Consider the following 17735-nt stretch of genomic DNA (forward strand, 5'->3'; position numbering starts at 1 on the left):
AAATATTGTAAAACGCAGCAATCTGTACTTTAATTGTCTTAGTACGCGTCGTGTTAACGAATGTTACTCTACAAATGTATGCTTTCATTGCAAGAACGAAAACCCCTCATAGTAGTTTATGGAATGAATCATTGGTCGGTAAAATAAATACACGTGTTCAAAGTCGAACTTTCGTAAAACAAAGCGGTAAACTTAAACACGTACATTCTACTAAATCATCAGAATCCGTTAATATTATGCATATCATCATTGAAAATGATGATTTATTTTTTAACAAATATTTCAAGAACAAACTACTGACAGTCTATATGAATGGAAAATGATTAGAAAAAAATCCCACATATTTTCATATACAGGTTTTTTATAACTCATTTAATCAATCTGACTGTTAGTTTGCAGTTCAGAAGTGATCGAGTATGGTTCAGACTTAAGTCAAGTGTGGTTCAGATCCTTACAAATTGTTAAGAATTGGTCTACTAAAAGTATAGTACTTGTTCAGACTGTTAGGTATCGTTTAGACTACAGTCGAGTAATATTGAGTACGAACCAGTCTAATTCAGAATGGTCAATTGAAAATCAGTCCAATTCAGAATGATAAAAAAAAGTCGAGTGCAAAAACTGCCTAGTGCAGATTTGGTTATTAGTACCAACGTAATTTTAAGATGATCTGATACTTTTTAAATTTGCTGGTTGATAGCTTGCGTAAGTGTATGTGTGTGTATTAGTTCAAATACTGTGTTACACGCAGATAATACCGTTTATGCTTTCTGTATGTAAAAGTTGTGATGGCAGTGGCAATAATCTTCTTAATGTCATTTTGTCTACGACTGAAAAATATGAATTGTTAAATTACTGAATAAACAGATACCATAAATAAACAAATCCGGGCCACATATCAAAACTGAGGAAAACACATCATCTATAAGAGGAAACATAACGAAACGACAGATAAACTGAACTGCTACAAAAATAAACGGCAACATACATAAAAACGGATTATGTGATAACAATTGCCATATTCCTGACTTGCTACAAGACATTTTAAGACAAAATGGTGAGTTGAACCTGGTGTAATGGTAAGCCAAACCTGCCGCTTATATAACAATGTTAAAAATACCGCTAACATGACAGTATTACGTGACAGGAATAAAGTACAAATAAATGCAAGAACATTTGGGACAGAGAAATACATATATAAATAATATAATAGTTCATTTTAACATGGTAACCACAGAATAACAGCAAACACTTAAAATTAATTTAAGACAGAACACAAATACAGCCCAATTGAATAATGAACAGTGCGTCACATGAATGTATCAAGGCCACAAAACAGTGTTACATCAGAATCTTTCTTTTTTTATAATGAATTTCATGAGCATAATAGTAAGCTATATACATTGTATGAATAATATAATATATAGGCCAAAAATATACAACATATTGAAAAGACACAGCTACAAAAGTTTGATACATTGCAGAATATGATTGCAAGACAAAGGTTGCTTGAATAGAGAATACATTTTTTTAGTTTATACAACATATAATGTTATTGTTTATCTTTGCTTTTATGACAATAAAAGAGTCCAGGTGTTCTAGCAGTTCTTTGCCCTACTGATTCTTTAATTTTTATAAAAAAAAAAAAATAATAAGTTTTCTTTTAATTTTTTTTTCAGTGCTATCATATTTGTTTGTTCCAATGATAATTTGCTTCTATGAATATAGAAATTGTGTACAGAATTAATGAGCTTCCTCTATCATTTTTTTCGGTTTTCTTTAGAATACCAAAAAAACCTAAATCTATATCTAAAAATAGATTTAGTTCTGTCTTTTTATATATCCAGGAGTAAAGGTCGTCCCATAATTTTGATATATACTAGACAAGTCCAGAATATATGTTCCATTGTTCCAACCCCATTCACACCCAAAACTACACTTATTTGTATATTTCACTTTTATTTTAAAGAGAAGTTCATTTGTGCCTAAAATTTGATGTATTATTATGGATTGAAACTACTGCAATTTTGAATTCATAATCCATAAAAGGGCACTATATGGATATTTTTCCTATTGAAGTTTGTATTTAGAATTATGGACCATTTTTGCTCACATTTCTGTTAAATGTGGTTTGAATAAAATGTCTCTTTTAACTTTATCTGGTTTGTTATCTAAGATAAAGGAATATATTTTGTCAGTAACATGTTTACACTTTAGACTTTTTGGACTAGGTATGGATAGGAATAAGCGGTTTAATTTTGATATTATAAGTGTTTTATCACTGTTACTTTCCCAATTGGGTAGGGTATTTGGTTTGGGTAAGATTTTATTGTATTTTCTATTTCTTTCATCCTTGACAAAGACCTTCATCATTGACTAGTCTTGGAAGTGTTTTATTAACAAAATTCTTAGTTTCTAAATTGAGGAATTATTTGGAGGACCTTTCTCCTTATACCTATTGCATTTTTGAATGCACATAATGACCACGCATTTTTCCTTGTCTTGAAATTTGAAATTAAGTATTATTTTTTGGTTTTCTGTGTTTCTGTGGTTTGTATATTTTCTTCCAATTTTTGAATTTCATTTACCAAAGCATTTTGCAATTTATTACTTTCTTTCTACTGTTTATTTGGTGCAAAGGAAATTGTTTTACCTCTAATTTCGGTCTTTATTGTTTCTAAGAACAATTGATCTTTTAATTTGAATTGAATATCTAAGCAATCCACCTGATCTAGCATGTCTCTATTGTACACTAAAGTTGCATATTAATCCTTTTGTAAAACTTGTATTTCATTTTCTATAAGCCCTTCCCATTTTGGAAATCACTTATTGTAAAGTGGAAAGCTATTGGTGTATGATCAGATCTATAGCTGTTTTGAATTTCTACTTCTTTTATATTTTGATAGAAATTCCTAGATACAAGAAAAAAAGACAAGCATAGCTTGCTTTAGAGGATTAATTTTTTCACCATGTATATCGTTTCTTATCTGGGTAGAATTATCGAAAAGGATCGATTATATCATAGGTTTCAATAAGTTCCAACACTTTTTCTCGTGTATTATTTATATTTATTTATATTTAGGTAGTTGCAAGTAAACGGACGACTTATGAAACGCAATACTCAATTAGTTTTTTATTTTTTCATTTTAAAATACGCATGAAATACTAAATTGAATATAAAGTTGATTTATTTGAAATTCAAAAGCTGAATTGATTTTGGCACGCTTAACGTTTAAATCATGTGGTATGCACTAAAATCCTGTTTTTCTCTTAATTATTGGTCGTGTCAATCGGTAGCTGTAAAAAATCCTTGAATGATTGAAAGAAAGGTTAACCAATACTGTTGGGGATGTTTTAAGTCATGTTTTCCCACTTCTGATTTTGTTTAGACGAGATGTATATAATAATGTACACAGCCATGTATCACCATCATTGATGGTGATCCGATGGATAAATCTATTGTAGAGTTGTCACTGACTCAGACGTACTTATAAATATAATTATTTTCTGTGACTTTATCTAACATTAATTTCTAGGATCCTTTACTATAAATAATTGAGCTGATCTGTAACAATAACATCTCCATGCCTTATATATCATGTACTGTAGTACGACGCCAGATTAAAACCGACGAAAAAAGGTAACACACGGCAACCGAAAGCTTTATTATTGTGAAGCCCAGGTGGTCGTGTGGTCTAACGGGACGGCTGCAGTCTTCCGATTTGGTGTCACGATATCTCAGTAGCATAGGTTCGAATCCCAGCGAGGGAAGAACAAAACATTTGCGAAAGCAAATTTACAGATCTAACAATGTTGGATTGATGTTTAGACGAGTTGTATATTTCACTCTGTTGGTCTTTTGGAAAATGTTGTTTGTGCTGTTTTTAAACCCTTTTACAACGAAATGTGTTTTACATGCACACGTATAAAAAAATCGGTTTTATCCAACGCAATCATAAGTTTTAACGTAGTTTTCAATTTAGACTCGTTTATATTTTTTCGTTTTGGCTTGTATCATATTTTCTCTCCGGTTTATATGATCCGTGCATCCTATATTCACTCTTAAAATCCAAGAGTCTATCTTAACATGAGAGTACTTTTTATATAGCCTTCCAAATACCGTTTCGATCCCTAACATCACTGAAGAGACATATATTGTCGAAATCCAGATCTGGTGTACAAAAAAATATTGACACCTTATGTTTGTGGCATAACTTCGTGGCCACAAGTCAAGTTTTTTTTATGTTTAGTATCAAATTTGTATTAAGATTCATTTTGTTACATCTTGTGATCAATATATGGCAATCGCAAATGGCAGTCAGCAGGGTGAAAGAACATCAGTTGTTCGACCTGTTAGTCAAATGCGTTTTGTGTAAATATACTTTTTCACTTTTTTGGTCTTTTGGAAAATGTTGTTTGTGCTGTTTTAAGACCCTTCTACAACGAAATTTGTTCTACATACACACGTATAAAAATTGCGGTTTTTTATCCAACGCAATCATAGGATTGAACGTAGCTTTCAATTTAGACTCGTTTATATATATATATATTTATACATGTAAGCTAACTACAACTAATTTAATAATTTATTTTTGAAATTATCTTTCATTGATTCATTTATATTTAAATAGTCAATCTAGAATTGATATAACAAAGCTTTTCCCTATGTTTGATTGTATAAGTCAGAGTTAAGCAGATAGTTTAGGCTTGTATCCATCGCTCGTTTGCAGTGCTTACAGTATAAGTAACGTATAAGTAAGAAAGGCTAACGTAAAAAGCACAAAGAAGCACACGTAAGAACATACATATACTTACGCGCATCGTAGTATTCTAAAATGTACAAGAAAAGAGTAAATACTTCATTGAATAGTAGATGTATACAAATATATATCAACATTCAGTAAAAGAGAGGTAACAGATAGCCGAGGGACATTCAAACTCGTAAGTTGAAAATATACTGACAACGCGATGGCTAAAAAAAAGATGACAAACAATTCTACACAAATCAAAACTTATTACAATATGTGACAGAGAACCGGAAGGTTACGTACAAGTTAGTAACAATGGAATTCCTTGCGAACATGCCACTGATCTCTTGAACTATTGCGTGGTTTGAGGATCACAGTGAATCCTGAATGGCGAATACGCCGTTTGATTTTTTCTTCTGACCTAATCTTCTGGCGATTTTGGCAAGTTCATTCCGGGCTTCCTTCTTGCGTATAAACTTTCCAGCTTAATTTGAACCATGCGATAAGAAAAATTGTTTATCAGCATAATGCATAAATCTTGTTATAATAGGGTTTAGGCGTTGTCTTTCTGTATTCTTATTGCCGGTATTCTATGAGCATTTTCAAATGGGGAAACTATTTACTTTATGTTTATCTATGTTTTAAAAGATTGATCAAAAGGTTATCGAGTACTGCCCAGATGTTGTCATCACTCTTTTCTGGCATTCCATACACTTAAACATTATATTTGCGGTCGTGTTTTTCAAGTAGTAACTGCTTTTCTTGTAAATTACTCATTTTAGTTTCAAAACTCTGCCTCATTGACTCTGACTTTTCTACCTCTAGAGATTGTACACTAAGTTCCATATATAGCTTCACCCCTCTTTGTAATTCTTCGTGATCTTGTCTTATATCTTCACCTGTTCTTGAAACATCTAACTTTACTTGTGTGACATCGTGTTTTAACTCCTGTACTAGATTTGAAAATTTATGTTCGATTGGATCTAATTTCTCCGAAAAATTGTTTACTTTGAGTCTACTCCCGAAATAAATTTTTTGAAATCTTTAAATGTTGTGTTTGACAGGTTTGTCATGATGATATCAGTAGTTCGTGTGTCAATTTGAATGTTACCTTTTTGATTGACATGTTATCACTGTTTCTAAACCATACCGGCAAAAATTGTTCGCACTCGATGGTATCTAACATTCGGCACAAGGACGGAACATCAATAGACAGAAGAAAGATAGGTTTATCCTTATTTTCTTATTTTATTTATGATATCGAAGAATATATATACATATATAACTACTTTCTATTGTGATATGCAATATATTTATACAACCGTTCTATATTAACGGAGAAATAAGTAAAAATGCACGTCAAAATGACGAATACTTATCAACTCGTGTAGTTGTTTCCCATAAATATATCTTTTATGTACTAATAAACATTTCCAAAACAGATGTCCTATTAGTATAAATGAATGGGATTGAATTTTACGTTAATAACTATAAACATATTTACATATCCGATTACATAACTCTGACTGTCAGTTTATTGTTGTGTATGAATCATACTTGGTATATATATAGTATGGTTCAACTTAAGTTAGATATGGTTCCGACTATATAAAACTGGTCTAGTAATGATCAAATACAAGGTTAGATTACAGTCTCGTAATATTGAGTAAAAACAGTCAAATACAGCTTGTTCGAGTAAAATGCAAAACAGTCGTTTGCAAATTAAGACAATTTCAGATTTGGTAAGCATTATAAAAACTTCATTTTAAGATGATCTTATACCTTTTAAAGTTGCTGGTTGATAGCTTACTTTGTCTATGTGTGTATGTGTGTGGTCGTGTGTTTGTAGTAATTCAAATGGTGTGTTATACGCAAATAAATACCGTTGTAAAATACTGTAGGTACAAGTGGCCTATATGGTCGCCCTTTGTCTGTAACTTAAAAATAGAAATTGTTAAAACACAAGAATTATTAGATACCACAACTGTTTTACATCAGAATCTTTAATATTGTTAACCAGTAATCATAAAAGGTATCTTCTTAAATAAATATATCAATAGATATACCATTAAGGTCGTGATGAATTTTCAATATGTTTTAGTTTTATTTTACTATTTACACCTTTCTTGAAATTAAGAACGGTATTAATCGATAAAATGCATCAGAGCTAAATATGAACCATATCAGATGTTGTATTTATCAAATGAGACAGGATCTCATTTAAACATACTCAAATCGTGATTTCATACGGTACATTTTATAAATATTTACAGCAACTGGTACAAAAACACTGGCGAAAGACATTCCGTTTCCGATGGGTGCATAATACCAGTAATCAGCGGTTTTGATATGAAAAGAAATATGTTAAATGGAGTCCATTTGAGTTAGGTCAATGTTCATGGAGACAAGTCAGACAAGTCGTACTTATATCTTCTTTTGACCATAAACAGTTGCATCTTGGGAGACTGACGGCAGATCTCCTTGTAACAGGGGAAAACTTGATGTATTTCGGATAAAAAGTATTACTTTGCTCTTAATTGTTAATCTCAGTTATGATAACACTAACCATTAACGGTACCAAATTTACCAGATGCTCATTTCGACAATTACTGTCTAATGTGACGCTCGAGGCGAATTATCAGAGCATTATGCCATCATGTCCACGTGTTTGGGAGAAGGTTAAACATTTTTACTACTTTTGCAACATTTCATATATATACAACTGCTACATATTTGAAGTTCAAATAGAAAATAACTCTATCAAGATGTAAAATGAAACTTAAGATATATCCTAGGCTATGAAAATTTAGTTTTTTTCGATATTGCATTTATTGATTGTCTTCTAGTTTGACAACGTTGCATTATATCAGCATGGATAAAGAGACTCTGGGAACAGAGTTTGTTACAGTGTCAACTTTCAAACTCATTTCATGTTGTTAAATTTTTAGTTTCACTTTTTGTGACGACCTTTGCACGGAGTTTTGACAATATTATATTCTTATTACATTTTATGTTGTACATTATAGTAAGTTTAAGATAAATGAGACGTATACATAATATTTAAGAGTCGCCGGCACAAAAATAATGCGGTTGCGTTTAGCCTGTTTGTTTGGCGTCCAACCCTCTCCTCATTGTATAACAATAAGTTGGAAGGGGCGTTACACATAAGATCTGCACTTAGTTCAGCAAGAAATTAACAGAAAGTACCAATGTAAGAATACTAGTGGTTACTTCAAATGTTATTTACATCTTTTTTTTTAAATGACTATGAACGTTCAAGGTCCAAGCAAGATCCAGAATTGTCTCACTTTAATTTTTAAGTTCTCTTCAAATGTTTCGCGTTTACAAGTTTCCAAGAAATAGATAAAATACAATCAACTTAGAAACATGAGGGATCACCCCCTCCCATCCCCAAATTGTAATATAATGAGAAACAGAACTGTGTATCAATAATCGATTATAAAGCAATATATTGAACATACTTCCTCCTTGGGTTGATGGGTTTTCCTTTGTATCATAATCATTCATATCAACATAGGGCGGTTCAGTTTCTATTTCTTGGTAGCAATCACTTTCATATGGTACATGTCTGCATTAAATAATATTATAGTCATTATTGAAAAACATAAAATGTAAATGCCAAAATGTTAGAACTTCCGACCTCGCAGATCTGGTACAGTTATTTTTGTGTATTCTATTGGATTTTTTCTTTAATTTATAAAACATACACACAAACCGAGTTTTTCAAACACGACTGTCACAAAAAAACCGTTCATAAAAGCAGTTTCTTAGTTTTTAAACAGTTCTCCAACGCACAATATCTTGTTTCCTATTTCACGGTTCCCAAAGCACCATTCACCACTCCCATATGCACAGTTAAAGAGTTTGCAATTTCCAATAACAATTTGCACGTTTTAAGAGACGTTCAAAACATTCTAGAGCTTTACATATATAAGGGAAGTATTTTTTTCAAAATTTTGATAAAGTTTTAACAAGAGTCTAACACTAAGCTTCAAATTAAGCACAGATCAGGCAACAACTCTGATAGTATACATGTTTCCCTTCGATAGGTTTGTTTACGCAAAGTTCTGTTTGCGGAATAGATATAATAGTTCCCTGGTCAGTTTCCATTATAGCCCTCATTAAATAATATTGTAAAACATATTACACTAGATACAGTTCAGACGGAGTGTCCTCTAACGACCTGTCAGTTTGACAAACTCACTGTATATATACTCACTCTAAATCTTCACTGTGTACGTCTTCTAAATCTCCGTTTGCATTTCTCAATTCTTTTTTAAACGCGCTTATCCAAAACTACAAATATATGATATGAAGTATAGTGCACTTTTTGGCAAATACTTAAACAAAATAAATGTGAAGTTACTTTGTTTATATTTTTTAACATGTACTGGGTTTTTTTAAACAACATTCTAAGAGATGTACAGGTGAATTGGCCCAAATGAGTTTCGAATATTGGCGCAATCGATACGTTTGGAAAGCAAAATTTAGAGCAAATAATACCCCCGAAAATCAGAAATTGGTGCATAAGGACTACTGCTGCAACCACCCCGAAAATTCTTGTCGATTGAGTCAGACCAGTCTCCCGATCGTTGAATTTGTGTAGATCTAGATTGATCGAGTTGGTCTGATCGGCAGTGTGAACCTAGCTTAAAAGAGCTATGTAAAACGTGTATACCTTCAAATCATTATTATTTGCAGCAGAAAAATACTGAGGGCAGAATACATATTGATGACGATGAACCAGTTTAAATGCCCATAGTGCTTTGTTATCCGCGCATTCTGTTGCCACTTCGACACTGAAATTTAAAGAACAAATGTTATAACTTAAAGATATCATTCTATACATTTTATTACACTTGTAAATACATTTGTAACAGGAGGGTCGGGTGGTTATGCGTCACCGTTCCCTCTTGTCGATTAATGGTTCGCTCCGCTGATACTGAGCTCTTGCAAATGAAACCTAATACAGATGTTCAGATACTTTATTAAATATTCCACATAATTTACATGTGAACAGTGTAACCATAAATTAAATTTAGTTAAGTTTAGCAAATTTCACTGGTCGGATTAATGATAAACCAATGTTGTAAAAGATGTGAAGCGGATTAATTAATAAGTGATCTATTTGAGACCCTATTTCATTGAGCCGCATATCCTCTGAAACCATACAAAGTCGGAAATATTTGTGATATGACGAATACATGTAGTGTTTTGTACTTCCTAAATTTGTCTCTGAAACAATCTTTTTTTTTAGCAGAAAACGCCAATTTTTGAGGAAATATCCAAATTCGGGGACCGTTATCGATTCGTGTCTTATACGCTTTCGCGCATATTGACGACGTGCTGTCCGACAACTCGGCCCACGTCCAACTCGCACCACTCAAACACTCAGTAAATAATACAACTTGTATCACTTTATCAAACTTGCACCACTAAAAAAAAGAAATATACCAAACTCGAAGAAATGTGTTTAATCATTAGATTGTTTTCTTCTTATCTGGGTAAATTCCTTCTTTCTCGGAGCACCCGTGTCACACAGAGACAGAACTTGCACCACTCGAAAAAAAACTACTACAAACTCGCACCACTGAAGAAATGTTTTAGATTGATTGTCTTCTTCACTGAGTTATTTCCTCCGTTCTTGGAGCACCCGTATTACACAGAGACAGAACTTGACTCGCACCTTTCGAAAAAACGAAAAAAAAAAGAAACTGAGAAATGTTTTATTCATCAGTGTTCTAGGTTGTATTCGTCTTCTCTAGTTCTAGGAGCACCTGTGTAACCGAAACAGAAGCAACTGATTATATATTCAAACTCATATGGAAGAAGAACTGACAAACTGATAAAAACCATCAACATACCATATTGCATCAATGCATAAAAACAGTTTGAGTAACACGAACCCATGCTCAAACATTTCAAGTAGTCTTCAAGCCGCGTTTTTTTTTAGTATTTCTAATTTCAAGATATATTAAGATGGCTACATGTGTGTGTGAGCATTTTTTTTTTGATTGATGTACACGCATGATTTGAATTTTACCTGTATACTTACCTTTGGAAACCAAATAGTGAAACACCTTCATTTTCAGTTCTACTGAGTTCATTTTCGTAATAGTATACGCAACCCTTATGAAGAACCATATATATATGAATCCCTAAAATGAAGTTATTATTTCAAATGAGTCATTTAAGATTTCGTTTTGTGTATGATTTAAATGAAACTGGTACAACAAACAACAAACATACACGGGACAATTAAAATAACCAAACCGCCAAGTCTCATGAAAAAAAAAAGAAGAGTGAAGAGGATGTAAAAATGAAAGATTCAAAACTACTAAAAACAAATGCAAAACCGTTGAAATAAAATTACGGAAAATCTCATTATAGCCTTACTCATTTTAACACTAAACCGATAATTTAATTCTTTTTAAAATTACAAAAACATGGACTGCATTAAATGTCCTCTCATCCGTTTACTACATTTTGTAAGTACTTCAATCGGTGTTAACATGAATTATCGTTGCTATGGTCATAACTATAAATTGACTGTAATAAAAGTTAACTTTGAACTTTCTAAATAATAAGGATTTTCTACCCTACTAATGATAGGAATCGTTTGTGTCGAAAATGAACATTTCCATAGTACTTTTTAAAAGTATTAAAATATTAACATTACCTCTATTTAAAGAAAGCGGCAAAATAACAAACTCACGATATTGCCAGCACCGCCAAAATGGACATTGCTATAGAATATTTTAATATTCCGGTTAAATTGATCACGTTTTAGAGAAACTCTACCCGTTCGATTTAAACTTTACTTACACGAGTAACCAGAGTTAATCAAATCGAGGTCGACCATGGAGAACATAATAATAGCTTACATTTTTTGTTTTTCTCTCTTCTAATCCAGCCACTTGTGATGTCATCTGAAGCAATAAGCTGTTGACATGCTGCAATATATGCATTCACTATATTGAATATACATGTATGTATATATTAATAAAAGACAAAACTTATGGCAGTATATCCCGAAAAGACATGTTTATGTCAATCTTCAGTCTTCAATAATAGATATGTGACTTCATAATATTTTAATGATTTACACACACCAACTTTTAAGGATATAAGTTATATTCAGAAAAAGGTAATGAAATAAAATATTGTTGTTGAGAGAATCGAATTTACGTATAAGACAATATTTACTTACGAATTTTCTTGAATGGTTGGCGTATACTTCTGTAAGCAAACTGTTTATCATACTCTCTGTTCATTTTGTCACATTTTCTTTAATTATTTGATAGCTGTGTATAATAATATAAATGTGCTATAAGATAAACAAACAAAAAAAACAAAAAAAACGCAACATAATTTTTATTACATTAATCGTCAAGAGAAAATCTAAAGCTTTGGTAATCCAATTACAGTTCTGGTAAGTATAAATTGCATATTCTTTTATTTATCTTTTCAAATTGACAGTTTCACCGAATTCAGTAAATACTTGTATATATTTTCAATCAGACAGTTCAATAGACCATTTTATTAAATTGGAAAACTTTTTTAAACGGTTGTGTGGAAGAGTAGAAACTCCATGCAAAGTCATTAATCCAATTGGAGGAACCATGATTTAAAACGTTATTTATTATAATACAGTCGAAATGAAACGATAGTTTACGGGGTAGTCGTGTTGTTTAAGTAGCCAATATATAGCAGGGAACTTTTCATGTTCAGAGGTGGCCTTAATTAAGCTGAAATGTGTTTTTAAGTTGTAACTGTTTACCATTTGATACTACGTGGCTCGTACGGCCTTAAAAGTAGATAAATTGATAATTTTATTCTGAAGAATTTTCTCAGTGTGTTTGGTCTACCATCAATATTTGGAGCAGATTGCATATGAATATCTTGTTCGATGTCCAATAAAAATTATAAAATAACTCCAAAACAGTAAAAATTTTAAAGAAACATGTTAGACTTCATTCAAGTAACTATAGTTGTTGATAATCTAACTCATGTACCTACTTTGATATTGACAAGGCTTTAAAAAAGGGTAACGAAGTGTCGTATACATACGTAAAGAATGGGAAAAAGTGCAAGGTATACGAATAAACCTGTAGTAAATTACATACTAGAAAGTTTTGGGGTGCTCGTTTGCTCGAAAAGATCAAAATGCTAACAAAGAAAAATAGTTCCAGTGAATCATATGATGAAACGCAAGAAAATAAAACTATTTGACAAACATTGCTTACCACGGCCTTAACCAGTATTAATCATTGAACTTTATATATATATGTGTCTATAAACAGCAACACAAAGCTAACAAATTATATGCATCGCTTTTACAAAATCTATTTGTGTGCAGATAAATCAGTACAAAAACTTATGCAATGAAAAACCAATTGTTCAGAGAACAATTGAAGGTCTTTCCACCCCAAATGCTAATGTTTTGATAAGAAAATAATCACTTTTAGTTTAAAATATCAATTCGAATATCAGATAATAGAAACATATACTGTGATTTCAAAAATTTATGATTTCTCTATACTGTTGCTAAAATAACTTTTAGGTTGATAAGTAGGTACTTCTGGTCTTTTTACATCCGGATTCATTAGAACCTTACTTCACAGTAATTCTAATTCTAGTAATTTTTACATTAAAATAATGCAAAAATGGTTACTTCCGGTAGATCATCTTCAAGGTCATATGTCTGCAACCCAATGTAAAATACTACATTACTTTATAATGTACCAAGAAGATGTTAGAGCAAAGATCAAAATCTATAACATCAATTTAAACTTTAACCTTAACTTTAATTTCAAGGTCATAATGCAAGGACATTATGGCTAATGAGTTATATCACCATACACGTAATATTGAATATGAGAAGGAAGAAAATTCCCATTAAATGTCAACGTACCCTTTGAACAAATAATTATCTGTTACATGTTGCAACTACATGTAACAATTTAGTAAAAATATTTTGTAGATATCTTTTACGGTTTTTAAAAGTTATAATAAGCCAAAATCAAAATTTAAAACATAAACTTGACCTTTGACCTTCACCTTGTTATCTTTTTAATTGATCAATGACATCTAACCAAAAGACCATAGGTCTCTATCACTTATTCTAATGCAACAACGTTTGTAACGTTCATTTTAATTGGATAACGTCACTTTCTTACATGGCATCAATTGACAATTGATGCTATGGGACGTACGCGCAAGCGCAGACGGCATATGACAGATTTTAGATACATGTTTTAACGCTGTATTCTGTCAGTTTCATTAGAATGGAGATAACAATATTGTATTTTAAGCTCCGACGGCATCAATTTGGGATTTGATGGTCGCAAATACCCGTTTACTGTCTCCGCTAACGCGTCGCCAGTAAACTTAATTTGCGACCATCAAATCCCCAAATTGATGCCGTCGGAGCTTAAAATACAATACAGCTATCTCCTAATTGTTTACCAGTTACAAATGTATATCACTTATAACATGAAGATGTAACGAGCAATTTCTTAAAATAAATTTGTCGGGTTCTTTTACTGTTGCAAATGGGGAGTCGACAGAATAACAGTGTCTGAGGAGATAACTCTTACAAAAGTGTTCTGTTAAATAGGGTCAGTCTCAATAGCATATAAACTGTTTGATATCATATACAAAATATCTAAGCAACATCTTGTGAAACAACAAATCTGCGCGGGTGCAGCACCAAAAAAAATAATTAGGCGGATAAAAAATTAATCGAAACAAAATCAAAAGGTCTTTCCACGAAAAAGTGGAAAGACTGAATTACACAAATAAAGTTTAAGAATACCTAACGTTGTATTTTAACACATTGTTAGTAAGTAAACACAAAGAATATTAACGAGGCAACCTACTTCACCTCCCGGTCACTATGAACATTAACGGAGAAGGAATTGTCTATTTTGTAAATCTGCCAATACTAGCAGCTCTTCCATCAGCTACTTTACACTGTGTACAAGAAAAAAGTATCCCATCTACGCAATATTCTATCTGTGAAATGGAAAACTCAATGTATATATAAACTTGTAACATCTGTGGTATTCAATGCGCGGGAAAAACAATGGAAAACACATTATTCTAAAGAACTATCGATCATTGTACAAATTTTAAAAGACGTAAACACTAGGTGGGATATAGCGGCGAGAAAGAGCTCAAAAAGAAAACTTGTGGATTCTAAAAACGATACAGCAGAGTTGTCACTAGAGGACCACCCATGATAAAATATGGTACAGCAGAATTATCACTAGCAATATATTTAGAAATAATATGATAATATCTAAACGATAAAGATTAACTTCATTAAATGGTATCATCCTAATTATTACTGTATAAAAATTCAGGGAAATAAAACATTTTGAATGAATTTGGAAAAAACTAAGTGGTTAAAAAAGTATTTCCGATGTCACTTTGTGGTCTGACCCAAAAAGCAATATATGTTCAATAAAATTTCCATATTTCCTTATTTAAAAAAAAAGTATGTTAATGTACTGCAGTGCACAACGTACGATAAATTTCAAGAGTAAATATTTTGTATAACAATAAAACTCCGATACAGACACGATGTAATACACTGACATTCAAATAAGTATATAATCACCAGGAACGCCCGGAATCATATCACCGACCGTGCAAGGACTGTATAGCCAGTCAATGTCGTTAAAAACTTCCATTTGTTGAATCAAATCTTTGAAAGTCAAAAATGTATCAGTACATAAACACGTGAAGGGCTGTTTGACAAAAAGGTACATAAGTATAATAACTAAATCCTTCTGAGGTCAACTTTACTTAAGGCTGTTGGAACCTTTATTTATTTCTTTATGATCTTTAACTTAAGGATCGGAACAATTTGAAAAAAAGTAAAAAAATATGTATATAGTTTACCATCCTAAATATCTACAAAAATATGTCAGTCAATGAATGTTAAGAAAACACACACAAATCTGATAACATGCCATTATGTGTGATTAAGAATTATTAAATCAAACCCAAGTTCATAAAATTACACCATCACGATATAATAGTATCTAGCTTTTAAATATGTACACATGTATTTATACATGCAATGTGCGCTTTCACAATACTTAGATAAACGCAAAAACCTTCTGTTGGCGTCTTTTTCAAATTTACTATCAACTAAAACATCTTTTTGTTGGCGCCTTTGTTGGAGTTATTTGTTTGCTTAAATTTTTCAGTTAAATGTGATGTATGTTTACACAATTTTTGCCGCTGGATCCCAATTATTGTCACATTTACCTTTATGTCTGTTTTGGTTGCTAATCTTATTTTGTCTATTTAACGGAACTATAAACGACTGTTATACAAATGGGAGGTTTAACTAGATATACAAGCAGTTGTAACCCACCTTTCTCCCTTGGAATGCCTGTCCCAAGTCAGGATTTTTTTTTCACTCCTTCTGTTGGTTGATATCGTTTGATTTTGTCAGTTCTTGTGGACTTCCCCTTTTTGTATTGAGTTCGGTTTTTTGTTATACTCTTTTACGCAACACCAACAAACAATAAACACAAAAGGAAGCAAAATGTCTAACTATACAAAGTTTTAGTTAAATAGAGATGGATTAAATGCTTTCTTTCTATGACCAAGTAAACTTTCCTTGAATATCATGCTAAAACGAAATGTAAAATTTTGTAAGTATTTATAGATTATAGATGGTTTTTTTAATTTTTTTAACAAGAGGATGTGATATGAAAAATCATCACACAAAAACAAAATTCAATGAAAAATACACCAAATAGCGATAATTCATTATACCTATATAAACAAAAATAATGATGATAATTTTTAATAATTCGTTTGTGAATGACTAATTTCAATTTAAATCATGTAAAAAGTTATCAAAAGTACCAGGATTATAATTTAGTACGCTAGACGCCGTTTCGTCTACACAAGACTCATCAGTGACGCTCATTTCAAAATATTTATAAAACCAAACGAGTACAAAATTGAAAAGCATTGGGGATCCAAAATTCCAAAAAGTTGTGCCAAATACGGCTAAGATAATCTTTGCCTGGGATAAGAAAACCCTTTGTTTTTTTAAACATTCAAAGTTTTGTAAACAGGAAATTTATATAATTTATTTTTAAAACATTTGCAAATATCAATATTTATTCCTACCTTTACATGATGTATGAAAAACACATATCAGCAAGTGTTATGTTCAAACTAATGTTCTGCAACTTGATTTAAAAACCCATTTATCAGGAAGTATTTACGAATAAAGTCCATAAATTCAACTGGAAACTTTCTATGTATTATTATTCCCAGTTTTAAAAATATTTACCGATGCTTAAATCTGGATCAATTTAACACTTATTTATCCTGTTCATGTTCCATACAAAATTGTTGAAAACGAAATGGATATTGCGGAAGATTATCTGGGTAAATTGTTGATTCATGTTAATTGCTATGTCATCGAAACGATGCAGGATCTTTTTCTAGTCTTTCTCAAAACATTACTGCGTTCTTAAATGTCGAACATAACCTTTCTTGAATTCTATCTGCAACCACAATAAAAAAAAAACACTTTTATAATGACTTTGGAATTGATTATTTTTCTCACTCAAATGAATTTAAAAAAAAACGCATTTCCATTAATAAGATAGTTTGGCGTGGGAGGAGTACATCATCAGTAAATAATCTGCAGAACGTAGTACAATGTAGTATTAGCCGTCGTGTATCTCGTTGTAAATGTGACATAACTCCATTTTCAAGATAGTCAATCATTTGTCGTAGATTTGTACTTTGACATTGGTTTGGCATGCAAGAAAGAAATGGCAAAATAAAAATTTATAATTGAATGTTAAAGGAAACACCTATATTGTCTCTTTTTTAATTGCTGAAATATCATTAAACATTTGGTTTCTAAATCATTTTTGTTTTAGATTATGACACAATTTTTGTTTTAGATTATGACATAATCGGAAG

Source organism: Mytilus trossulus, chromosome 12, assembly GCF_036588685.1.
Source record: "Mytilus trossulus isolate FHL-02 chromosome 12, PNRI_Mtr1.1.1.hap1, whole genome shotgun sequence".
Classification (NCBI taxonomy): domain Eukaryota; kingdom Metazoa; phylum Mollusca; class Bivalvia; order Mytilida; family Mytilidae; genus Mytilus; species Mytilus trossulus.